Genomic DNA, 13195 nt, shown 5'->3' with positions numbered 1-13195 from the left:
ATGTGCTTTAGACTTCGTCCCAAATGGTAGCTTGAAGGGCCCTTTAAGTAGCGAGTGCACTTCAGATGTCGGATTTTAATTTGAGCCAGTTTACTACAACAGGAAAAGAATCCTGCAGCAACAGGAAATATGAATTATTATGTGGATTATAATTAATTGATTTGTTTTTGTAGGGGTTTCGTTAGGGCAAATAAAATAAAAAATAAATCGGACATTTTAAAGTGGAAATTATAAACTTTAGGCTTTTTAAACTTTGAATACACTACAAGTTTGCATTGCTTGCTGTGCAGAAAAATTCTCAGCAAAAATAGAACAAATTATTATCCTAAATCTACGTATATAACGTGAATAGGGTGACATTTGGGACAAGGACCATGTGCTTTATTCTACAATTCTCACATAGGAACTTCATTGTGTCACGACTTCCGCCGAAGTGTCACGACTCTTCTTGTGTGGCGTTAGTACGTCGACGTCACCGGTTTTCTATCCTCCACCGATCTACATTTCTTTTTCCATTTGTTTTGTCTGTATTGTACACACCTGGTTCCCATTACGTTTGAATTATTTTCCTATTTAACCCTCTGGAGACATCATGGTTTTGTGCGTGTTTATTGTTGTCAGTTGTCTCGTTTATGTGATTTTGGATTTTCATTCTCCTTGTTGGAAGATTATTTTTGAGTAAAGTTACTATTATTACTCATCTCTGTGTCCTGCGCCTGACTCCGCCTTACTCACATCACCTAGACTTCGACACATTGAGAGGATAGATGTTTAACATGCTTTTTACATTTGTATAACAAACATTTTTGAGAAAATCGTGAATAAATTGGCAATTTTAGGCCCTTTTTAGACCTGTACATGGATCATGTAAGACTCTATGTTTTGTGAACCGTAAATGATACAGACATCTTGGCGCCATTATGGTAACACTTCATTTGGATAGTCCATCTGTAGATGCTCTATAAACTATCAGTAACATGTCAACTGCATGTCTGGCAACGGTACCGGACAGCAGGCAGGCTGAGGATCAGGGTAGGCAGAGGTCAATAATCCAGAGGTGGGGCAAAGGTACAGGTCGGCAGGCAGGCTCAGGGTCAGGGTAGGCAGAGGTCAATAATCCAGAGGTGGGGCAAAGGTACAGGTCGGCAGGCAGGCTGAGGATCAGGGTAGGCAGAGGTCAATAATCCAGAGGTGGGGCAAAGGTACAGGTCGGCAGGCAGGCTGAGGATCAGGGTAGGCAGAGGTCAATAATCCAGAGGTGGGGCAAAGGTACAGGTCGGCAGGCAGGCTGAGGATCAGGGTAGGCAGAGGTCAATAATCCAGAGGTGGGGCAAAGGTACAGGTCGGCAGGCAGGCTGAGGATCAGGGTAGGCAGAGGTCAATAATCCAGAGGTGGGGCAAAGGTACAGGTCGGCAGGCAGGCTGAGGATCAGGGTAGGCAGAGGTCAATAATCCAGAGGTGGGGCAAAGGTACAGGTCGGCAGGCAGGCTCAGGGTCAGGGTAGGCAGAGGTCAATAATCCAGAGGTGGGGCAAAGGTACAGGTCGGCAGGCAGGCTCAGGGTCAGGGTAGGCAGAGGTCAATAATCCAGAGGTGGGGCAAAGGTACAGGTCGGCAGGCAGGCTGAGGATCAGGGTAGGCAGAGGTCAATAATCCAGAGGTGGGGCAAAGGTACAGGTCGGCAGGCAGGCTGAGGATCAGGGTAGGCAGAGGTCAATAATCCAGAGGTGGGGTAAAGGTACAGGTCGGCAGGCAGGCTCAGGGTCAGGGTAGGCAGAGGTCAATAATCCAGAGGTGGGGCAAAGGTACAGGTCGGCAGGCAGGCTCAGGGTCAGGGTAGGCAGAGGTCAATAATCCAGAGGTGGGGCAAAGGTACAGGTCGGCAGGCAGGCTCAGGGTCAGGGTAGGCAGAGGTCAATAATCCAGAGGTGGGGCAAAGGTACAGGTCGGCAGGCAGGCTCAGGGTCAGGGTAGGCAGAGGTCAATAATCCAGAGGTGGGGCAAAGGTACAGGTCGGCAGGCAGGCTCAGGGTCAGGGTAGGCAGAGGTCAATAATCCAGAGGTGGGGCAAAGGTACAGGTCAGCAGGCAGGCTCAGGGTCAGGGTAGGCAGAGGTCAATAATCCAGAGGTGGGGCAAAGGTACAGGTCGGCAGGCAGGCTCAGGGTCAGGGGCAGGCAGAGTGGTCAGGCAGGCGTGCTCAGAGTCAGGGCAGGCAAGGGTCAAAACCAGGAGGGCGAGAAAAAGAGAGACTGTGAAAAGCAGGAGCTGAGACACAAAAATGCTGGTTGACTTGACAAACAAGACGAACTGGCAACAGGCAAACAAGAGAAAACAGGTATAAATACACAGGGGATAATTGCGGAAGATGGGCGACACCTGGAGGAGGGTGGAGACAATCACAAAGACAGGTGAAACAGATCAGGGTGTGACGATATCTGTAGCCTTTCAGTAATATTTCAACAGTATATCTGTAGCCTTTCAGTAATATTTCAACAGTATATCTGTAGCCTTTCAGTAATATTTCAACAGTATATCTGTAGCCTTTCAGTAATATTTCAACAGTATATCTGTAGCCTTTCAGTAATATTTCAACAGTATATCTGTAGCCTTTCAGTAATATTTCAACAGTATATCTGTAGCCTTTCAGTAATATGTCAACAGTATATCTGTAGCCTTTCAGTAATATTTCAACAGTATATCTGTAGCCTTTCAGTAATATTTCAACAGTATATCTGTAGCCTTTCAGTAATATTTCAACAGTATATCTGTAGCCTTTCAGTAATATTTCAACAGTATATCTGTAGCCTTTCAGTAATATTTCAACAGTATATCTGTAGCCTTTCAGTAATATTTCAACAGTATATCTGTAGCCTTTCAGTAATATTTCAACAGTATATCTGTAGCCTTTCAGTAATATTTCAACAGTATATCTGTAGCCTTTCAGTAATATGTCAACAGTATATCTGTAGCCTTTCAGTAATATTTCAACAGTATATCTGTAGCCTTTCAGTAATATTTCAACAGTATATCTGTAGCCTTTCAGTAATATTTCAACAGTATATCTGTAGCCTTTCAGTAATATTTCAACAGTATATCTGTAGCCTTTCAGTAATATTTCAACAGTATATCTGTAGCCTTTCAGTAATATTTCAACAGTATATCTGTAGCCTTTCAGTAATATTTCAACAGTATATCTGTAGCCTTTCAGTAATATGTCAACAGTATATCTGTAGCCTTTCAGTAATATTTCAACAGTATATCTGTAGCCTTTCAGTAATATTTCAACAGTATATCTGTAGCCTTTCAGTAATATTTCAACAGTATATCTGTAGCCTTTCAGTAATATTTCAACAGTATATCTGTAGCCTTTCAGTAATATTTCAACAGTATATCTGTAGCCTTTCAGTAATATTTCAACAGTATATCTGTAGCCTTTCAGTAATATTTCAACAGTATATCTGTAGCCTTTCAGTAATATTTCAACAGTATATCTGTAGCCTTTCAGTAATATTTCAACAGTAGGGGGGGTGGGTGGGGGGTAGCCCAGCTGGATCATGTCCCTGATAAGTGGATATGGACGCTTCTATTCAATCAAACTTGGAAATAGGAGTTTGCCGTGTCCTGGTTTGACTGTATTACATACAGAAAGATAGTGTTGGGCTGCAGAGCTGCAGAGCGCTGTGTCTGGCCAAGCAGACTAGTGTTAGGCTGCAGAGCTGCAGAGCGCTGAGTCTGGCCAAGGAGACTAGTGTTAGGCTGCAGAGCTGCAGAGCGCTGAGTCTGGCCAAGGAGACTAGTGTTAGGCTGCAGAGCTGCAGAGCGCTGAGTCTGGCCAAGGAGACTAGTGTTGGGCTGCAGAGCTGCAGAGCGCTGTGTCTGGCCAAGGAGACTAGTGTTAGGCTGCAGAGCTGCAGAGCGCTGTGTCTGGCCAAGGAGACTAGTGTTAGGCTGCAGAGCTGCAGAGCGCTGTGTCTGGCCAAGGAGACTAGTGTTAGGCTGCAGAGCTGCAGAGCGCTGTGTCTGGCCAAGGAGACTAGTGTTAGGCTGCAGAGCTGCAGAGCGCTGTGTCTGGCCAAGGAGACTAGTGTTAGGCTGCAGAGCTGCAGAGCGCTGTGTCTGGCCAAGGAGACTAGTGTTAGGCTGCAGAGCTGCAGAGCGCTGTGTCTGGCCAAGGAGACTAGTGTTAGGCTGCAGAGCTGCAGAGCGCTGAGTCTGGCCAAGGAGACTAGTGTTAGGCTGCAGAGCTGCAGAGCGCTGTGTCTGGCCAAGGAGACTAGTGTTAGGCTGCAGAGCTGCAGAGCTGCAGAGCGCTGTGTCTGGCCAAGGAGACTAGTGTTAGGCTGCAGAGCTGCAGAGCGCTGTGTCTGGCCAAGGAGACTAGTGTTAGGCTGCAGAGCTGCAGAGCGCTGTGTCTGGCCAAGGAGACTAGTGTTAGGCTGCAGAGCTGCAGAGCGCTGTGTCTGGCCAAGGAGACTAGTGTTAGGCTAGGTGAATATTGTAGAGATAACACCAAGACGTGTTCAACTGAGGACAAAGAAAAAGCACATGTCTTGAAGCAGGATTGTGTAACTGACAGAGGGTCTTGATGCACCAAGGGCATCTAATAAAAAGGAGCTCAGAGTCAAGGAATCACCCACGGTCTTAACACGCCTCAATCAAGATGGCCTTTCACGATAAACTAATGTCAGTCATTGTCCACCTTTGATGCACATGCACACACACCCATGCCACGCGCGCACACACACACACACACACACACACACACACACACACACACACACACACACACACACACACACACACACACACACACACACACACACACACACACACACACTCAAATCACAGGAGCTGCCGCCATTATTTAGTCCAATCAACATCAGCTAAATATGATGTGGCAGTCCATGGTAGTTTTCTTCGTGACTTGCGGTAACTCTCTGTGGTTTTAAATCAATAGTTGTTTAACTTGCTTGACCCTGCTGTAGGAAATGTAACTGTTTGTTAAATGCTGGACAGATGTTGCTCTCCGGTTCTGAGATTAAATAACGGTGTGGTTGAATTTATTCTGCTACTGTGTCTTATCTTGGTGTTGGGCCAAAATATCACAGTCACAAGGCATATGAACTAACAGCTTATAAAGCAAACAATGCAATTATCACAACACAAGTTATAATATGGCTTTTTTTGATTTGGCTTTGCTTCCCCAGTGATTTTAACCACGCACTGCTACTGGGTCCATCTCTGCAGTATATACAGTGCATTCGGAAAGTATTCAGACCCCTTGACTTTTTCCACATTTTGTTACTTTACAGCATTAATTAAAAATGGATAAAAAAATATATATACTCAATATACACTCAATATATACTCATCAATGCTTTTACACCAGTGCCATGATTACTGTATATATGTGATAACCTTTGTATACTTGCAATGCGCAATGACGGAAAAGTACTAGGTAAATGGAGATGTACTGCTTTAGTTCTCAGACTGAGAATGGTCTGCACCTGCTGATAGTCACGCAGCCTCAAGGATGAGATAGTAGAGTGAGAAACCACAGTCTAGACATGTTTTTCTCATCTTACATACTTTGTATCTAATCCAGTGCAACAATGTTAAGATATGATGGACGGTAGGTTGTCCACACCAACTAGTATAAGGAGCGTTGTCTCCTGTTTCACCACACAGATCTTTACTATAGACTACTGAGGTATTCTGTATGTGAATCTCTGTCTGCAATTGCATTTTATTACTAAAGAGTTTTATACCAAGGTTTCTGTGTCATCTATCTGGAAGACTGATTGTTAAAGGAAACGTACATCACCCCATGCAAAGGACCACCCAACAGTGCTTAGGGTCGTTGTCCTGTTGGAAGGCTAACCTTGGCCCCAGTCTAAAGTCCTGAGCGCTCTGGAGCAGGTTTTCAACAAGGGATCTCTCTGTACTTTGCTTCATTAATTTCTCCCTCTCCTGACTAGTCACCTAATCTCTGCCGCTGAAAAACATCCCCACAACATGATGCTGCCACCACCATGCTTCACAGTAGGGGTGGTGCAAGGTTTTCTCTAGATGTGACGCTTGGCATTCAGGCCAAAGAGTCTTTGTTTCACCAAACCAGACAAAATTGTTTCCCATGGTCTGAGAGCTCTTTCGGTGCCTTTTGGCAAACTCCAAGTGGGCTGTCATGTGTCTTTTACTAAAGAATGGCTACCATCTGGTCACGCTACCATAAAGGCCTGATTGGTGGACTGCTGCAGAGATAGATGGTTGTTCTTCTGGAAGGTTCTCCCATCTCCACAGAGGAACTCAGAGTGACCATAGGGTTCTTGGCCAACTCCCTGACCAAAGCCCTTCTCCCCGAATTGCTCAGTTTGACCGGGCAGCCAGCTCTAAGAAGAGTCTTGGTGGTTCCAAACTTCTTCCATTTAAGAATGATGGAGGCCACCGTGTTCTTGGGTACCTTCAATGCTGCAGACATTTTTTTGGTACTCTTCCCCAGATCTGTGCCTCGTCACAATCCTGCCTCTGAGCTCTACGGACAATTCCTTTGACCTCATGGCTTGGTTTTTGCTCTGACATGCACTATCAACTGTTGGACCTTATGTTGACAGATGTGTGCCTTTCCAAATCATGTCAAATCGATTTAATTTACCACGGGTGGACTCCAATCAAGTTGTAGAAACATCTCAAGGATGATCAATGGAACAATATGCACCTGAGCTCAATTTCGAGTCTCATAGCAAATCTTCTGAATACTTATGTAAATAAGGTATTGATGTTTTTTATTTTGTGTGGGGACTGAATACTTTCCGAATGCACTGAATAACGCGGCAATTAGAAATGCCAGACGGGCTCATTTTTCTAACTTGATCACTATTATTCCAAATAATTTGAGAGTGCTCTTCACAACCATTGATGGCCTGATAAATCCTACCAGCACAAACCTATGTGAAATTTCCTCCACTTCTGAATCTGATGAGTTTGCGGCATATTTCAGAGATAAGATTAGGCTGGAACATTAGGCTGGAAATCAGTCAAGCAAGACCTGATGAGAAGTTTGATGATTGTGTGCCCTAGCTTACCACGCAAAGGCACTATGGATTTATGTTCCCTGGTTGACACAGACATGCTCAGGAAAGTAATATCACAATTTAAGCCTTCTGCCTGCCTTCTCGATCCTATCCCCACCACCTTCTTCAAAACAGTTTTTAATTCCATATCTGAAGAAGTGCAAGCTATTGTTAATCACTCTCTGTTCACAGACACTTTCCCCACTGCACTAAAAACTGCTATGGTGAAACCCCTTCTGAAGAAAAATGATCTAGATTCCCACCACAGCACAGACACCCTTAGTTAAGATGATAAAGGATCTTAGAGCCAACACAGATGCCAAACAGCTCTCTGTCCTTGTACTCTTAGATTTAAGTGCTGCATTCAACACTGTTGACCATGATGTCCTTCTGGACAGACTGGAGAGGTAGATTTACCTCTCCAGTCCAGTTCTAAATAGGTTTAGGGTCTATTTAACCAGTCTAGAGGTTTTTGTCATCCTTGGTGAACATAACTCGTAGAAAATACATATCACGTGGCGTTTCACAAAGTTAGATTGTGTTTTTTATTTTGAATAAAATAACAATTATAAAAACCTGTTTTTGCTTCGTCATTATGGAGTATTGTGTGTTGATTGTTGAGGAAAACATTTTATTTAATCAATTTTAGAATAAGGCTGTAACGTAACAAAATGTGGAAAAGGTCAAGGGGTCTGAATACTTTCCGAATGCACTGTATACAAACACACACACACAGATGTGTTTTGTGTGTTTGGGTCCGTCTCTGGGGAATATATAAAGACATCAGCCAACTGGACTTCACAGCCGGGATCGTAGAATAGCCAACGGGATCATCCAGATTCTTCAGGTCAAAGGTCAAAGGTCATTTATAGGTTATACACTAGGATGTTGATTGTACTTGCCTTACTGTAGCCACACTGACTAATACAACACTAAGGGCATTCTGAGGTGAAGATAGGGCTGTATTGCTATGTCACAGGATATGGAGAGAACAAGGCAAATGATTTGTGTTGATACCAAACATTCAAAGTCTGCCACCTCCCGTCATTTGACTGGGCAGCTTCCTGAGACGTTAGATAAAGACGGGTCATCCATACTCCTTTCCATTTTTAACAGTACCAGATCCTGTTCGAGGGAATGGTGTTAGCGGTCGTGTAGCGCCACCGTGTGGAACATAATATGCTGCTGACGTGTCTTCAAAAGTCTATCATGACCATGACAATCTAAACTTTAACGTGGAGAGTGGTTACAGAAAGCAGACAGAAACATAGGATACAAACGATAAGTCAATTAGACTTACTTTGATTACTCATCAACATGATATTGGTTCTTCTGTTGTGTTTATCGAAAAAAGATTTGGACGGACACTTACTTGACTGAAATTTGACTGAGATCAATTGGACTTCTGTCATTCCTTCCACACACAGTAAATATATAACAATATACAACATGTTCAAATAATGGAGATCATTCTGCTGTGTTTTCTTCTTTCTCTTGTTTATTGGATTTTTAACCAGAAGAGGAGGCTGCTCTCTCACTCATGGAGTCTGAGATGCAGACCCTGCCTGTCCCTGCCTGCCTGGCCCTGGCTCTACCTACCTGTCCCTGCCTGCCTGGCCCTGGCTCTACCTACCTGTCCCTGCCTGGCCCTGGCTCTGCCTACCTGTCCCTGCCTGGCCCTGGCTCTACCTACCTGTCCCTGCCTGCCTGGCCCTGGCTCTACCTACCTGGCTCTGCCTACCTTGCTCTGCCTACATGGTCCTGCCTACCTGTCTCTGTCTACCTGGCTCTGCCTACCTGGTCCTGCCTGCCTGGCTCTGCCTAATTTTCCCTGGCTATGCCTGGCCCTGCCTACCTGGCTCTGCCTACCTGGCTCTGCCTACCTTGCCCTGGCCAAGCCTGGCCCTGCCTACCTGGCTCTGTCTTCCTGGCTCTCCCTGCCTGAATCTGCCTACCTGGCCCTGCCTGCCTACCTGGCCCTGCCTGCCTACCTGGCTCTGCCTGCCTGGCTCTGCCTACCTGGCTCTCCCTGCCTGGCTCTGCCTACCTGGCCCTGCCTGCCTTCCTGGCTCTGCCTATCTGGCTCTACCTACCTGGATCTGCCTACCTGGCTCTGCCTACTTTGCCCTGGCTATGCCTGGCCCTGCCTACCTGGCTCTGCCTACCTGGCTCTGCCTACTTTGCCCTGGCTATGCCTGGCCCTGCCTACCTGGCTCTGCCTTCCTGGCTCTCCCTGCCTGGCTCTGCCTACCTGGCCCTGCTGCCTACCTGGCTCTGCCTGCATGGCTCTGCCTACCTGGCTCTGCCTACCTGGCTCTCCCTACCTGGCTCTGCCTGCATGGCTCTGCCTACCTGGCTCTTCCTACCTGGCTCTACGTACCTGGCTCTGCCTACCTAGCTCTGCCTACTTTGCCCTGGCTATGCCTGGCCCTGCCTATCTGGCTCTGCCTTCCTGGCTCTCCCTGCCTGGCTTTGCCTACCTGGCCCTGCCTACCTGGCTCTGCCTACCTGGCCCTGCCTACCTGGCTCTGCCTACATGGTCCTGCCTACCTGGCTCTGCCTACCTGGTCCTGCCTGGCTCTGCCTACCTGGCTCTCCCTGCCTGGCTCTGCCTACCTGGCCCTGCCTGCCTGCCTGGCACTGCCTTCCTGGCTCTGCTTACCTGGTCCTGCCTACCTGGCTCTGTCTACCTGGCTCTGCCTACCTGATCCTGCGTGCCTGCCTGGCTCTGCCTACCTGGCTCTCCCTGCCTGGCTCTGCCTACCTGGCCCTGCCTGCCTGCCTGGCACTGCCTTCCTGGCCCTGCTTACCTGGTCCTGCCTACCTGGCTCTGTCTACCTGGCTCTGCCTACCTGATCCTGTGTGCCTGCCTGGCTCTGCCTACCTGGCTCTCCCTGCCTGGCTCTGCCTACCTGGCTCTGCCTACCTGGAGCTGCCTACCTGGAGCTGCCTACATGGAGCTGCCTACCTGGTCCTGCCTACCTGGTCCTGCCTTGCCCTATCTGCCTCCTGACACAAAATCTTTCACCTTTCTGCTCTGCCTGGCTGGAATCATAGCTCTGGATAGGAGAAGGGACTAATTAAACAACACAGTCAACACACACACAAATATACACAGCTACTGTTTTTTCCTAAGGTTGTAGCTATAGGTCTTAGGTCTTTAGTCACATAACGGGCAAAGCCAACTTGTCATTTGAGGGAGAACTTCATATGGAAGTGCTGCGCAAGTACTATAATAGTCTAGCACAAAAGCCCTTTGTTGACAGAGTAATGTCAAAAGTCTTTGTTTCTCACTCTTCTGAGGCACTGTTTGGTGATTTTCTTTCATTGTTTCTGTAATTGTCTACCTCTTATCCTCTCTGTTTATAGAAACTGTTCACTTTCCCCAATCTCTTTTTTTTTTTGTCTGATGAAATTGTTTGGGACGGTCCAAGAATAAGCTGTGGATTTGAGAATGCTTCACGTTTCTCAGACTGGTGCCAAAGGCTTGAGGTTTTTAGTCATAAGCAGTGTGCATACTGTTTAGGTGTCTGCAACCTTAGTTGTAGCATTCTTTCGTACAGATATCCATCTAGATATTGTACTGTACTTACCAAGCTTCTGTTGCTAAGATTCTGTTGCTAAGCTTCTGTTGTTTTTCACAGCTGAGTATGTTTTTACAAAATGGCTGCACTTGCGTACAACCGTACCCATGTTTAAGCATGCTTTAGGTTAGGTTCCATTCCATCATGTTTTCATGACCCTGGAAAAGATTTACAAGCATTATTATATATTTGACATAAATTAAAAAATACTTGCTGAAAGTTTTCTCTGAGTTGCTTTCATGCAGGCACGTGCACAGATGGGGTTCAACCCCTGACCTCAGCAGAGCACATGCCTCATTCCCTTTCATTCCCTAAAGTACCCTTTTGTTTTGGGTAAAAACATTTAAGTCGTTGTTAAATTATTGTTCAATGCGTTTAATTGAATTAGCCATTAAGATATGGCCATCTATTGCTTCTATGGAACTAAATAAAGTCTAATAAAAGTCAGAATTGCCCAATGAGTCTGTGACCACGTTTGCATAAAAATATTTTTGGGGTGCCCTTTTTTTGGGTTTGAGTACCTGCCTCCCAACAGGTCTGTGTACGACCCTGCTTTCATATGTTTCTTCATTGTTGCTTCAGAAATCTTTCAACTTTCCCTTTTCAGGGGTCATTAGCACAGAATATTGAAGAGCATGCTGCAATAGATAGTTACACAGAGCAAATGAATTCAACAATGGAAAGAAAAGAAAGGATGAAGCTGTCCCCTCAGGCTTACTGATGTTTTTCAGGCAATATCTCAGCGCTCTTAGGTGAGCAAATCACACAAAAATGCACCATGTTTCATAAGCTGAATCTATTTATTTGCACAGAGAAAGTGCAACATATGATTAAACAGAAGAGCAGAATACAGGTGAGCTAGGAAACTCTAATAGTTCTCAAACACTAAAGATTAGGATAGTAAAAGTAGAGTTCTATTGTGACTTAAAACAAACACCATAAAATAGGTGACCTCTAAACATTTGAGTTATTTACTAAAAATAAAATGTTGGATATTTTATCCAAGCAGGTACTTAAATATATTATGTGACCTACAGAAGCCTTCAGGCCGTTGCTATATTTCTGACTGCACAGGTATGTAGACAAGTTTGGACAAAACAGCAACCATATTGTACGAAGAAAAACCAGCCACAATGGAAGGCAGTGGAAAAGATTGGCCATATACTGTCCGTGCACATTCATTTCACATACAGGCTGTATGCACAACATATAGTAGGTGCAGTGTTATATGTGTCAGAGCTCACGTGAAAGAGGTCTTCTGATCTCACTGTGAGATCCTCGTTATGTAAAGGTTAAATAACCACACAAAACGCTATTTGTACTATTTTGGGATGCATTTGCTGCATGGTTTCTGTTTTTGTTGGTGGCCCCAGTCAAGGATGGTGTGCATGTACATCTTACAGAGTATGAGTATATCAACTATTTAAATGTCTCTTTAGAGAGAATGTGAAGACTCGACATGGGAACAGGTGAAGGTGCCATTTTACCTTGTAGAAGTCTCATATGACAGTGAAGCAAGGAGTCGAAGGACCTGTGACTATAGTCTAGTACAATGTTTTCCAACACTGGTCCTCGAGTATCCCGAACAGTACACATTTTTACTTTAACTCTGGACAAGCACCCTGATTCAACTTGTCATCTAATCATCAAGCCCTCAATGAGCTGAACCAGGTGTGTTTGTCAAGGGCTACAACTAAACTGTGTACTGTTGGGGGTACTGGAGGACCAGGGCTGGGCTGTTGGGGGTAATGGAGGACCAAGGCTGGGCTGTTGGGTGTACTGGAGGACCAGGGCTGTTGGGGGTAGTGGAGGACCAGGGCTGTTGGGGGTACTGGGCGACCAGGGCTTGGAAACACTGGTCTAGTACCTACAGCAAAAGTGAGATGTGTGACTTTAATTTCTTTATCCAAGTTGTGTCACTCCACTAGGGCAGTTTGGCTGTAGGTCCTGTCAGTGACCTTCATGCAGCCGGAGCACTGTGGTTTCCAAGATGGCATTTAAGTTGTACTGCACACAGGAAACAACTCAGTTACACTGACCCTCCCTTCATCCCTGCAACAACCACATCATACACCTCCCACTGCAGCAAGGGATGGACTACACAGGAAGGGCTGGACTACACAATAGAGCTGGACTACACCAAAGGTCTGAACTACACAGAATGGCTGGACTACACAGAAGGGCCGGACAACACAGAAAGGTCTGGACTACACAGCAAGGGCTGGACTACACAGAAGGGCTGGACTACACAGAAGGGCTGGACTACACAGCAAGGGCTGGACTACACAGAAGGGCTGGACTACACAGAAGGGTTGGACTACACAGAAGGGCTGGACTACACAGAAGGGCTGGACTACACAGAAGGTCTGGACTACACAGAAGGGCTGGACTACACAGAAGGGTTGGACTACACAGAAGGGCTGGACTACACAGAAGGGCTGGACTACACAGAAGGGCTGGACTACACAGAAGATCTGGACTACACAGAAGAGCTGGACTACACAGAAGGGCTGGACGACACAGAAAGGTCTGGACTACA

The 13195-nt window shown here is 45.9% G+C and overlaps 1 long non-coding RNA gene across 3 annotated transcripts; it reads left to right on the top strand.

The window, feature by feature from the left end:
* Positions 1-767: 767 nt before the first annotated feature.
* LOC127909286 (uncharacterized) lies at positions 768-2627 on the top strand. 3 transcript variants are annotated; one of them, XR_008070608.1, is made up of 3 exons: positions 768-1476; positions 1611-1727; positions 1795-2627. It is a non-coding gene; the product is annotated as an uncharacterized LOC127909286 (long non-coding RNA). The 3 variants fall into 3 exon arrangements; XR_008070607.1 differs by having other exon boundaries at positions 768-1727; positions 1795-2012; positions 2147-2627; XR_008070606.1 differs by having other exon boundaries at positions 768-1727; positions 1795-2079; positions 2147-2627.
* Positions 2628-13195: the final 10568 nt, after the last annotated feature.

This window comes from Oncorhynchus keta, chromosome 19 (assembly GCF_023373465.1).
Source record: "Oncorhynchus keta strain PuntledgeMale-10-30-2019 chromosome 19, Oket_V2, whole genome shotgun sequence".
Taxonomy (NCBI): Eukaryota; Metazoa; Chordata; class Actinopteri; order Salmoniformes; family Salmonidae; genus Oncorhynchus; species Oncorhynchus keta.
The sequence above is the reverse complement of the archived record's forward strand: the minus strand, read 5'-3'. Positions and strand labels throughout refer to the sequence as shown.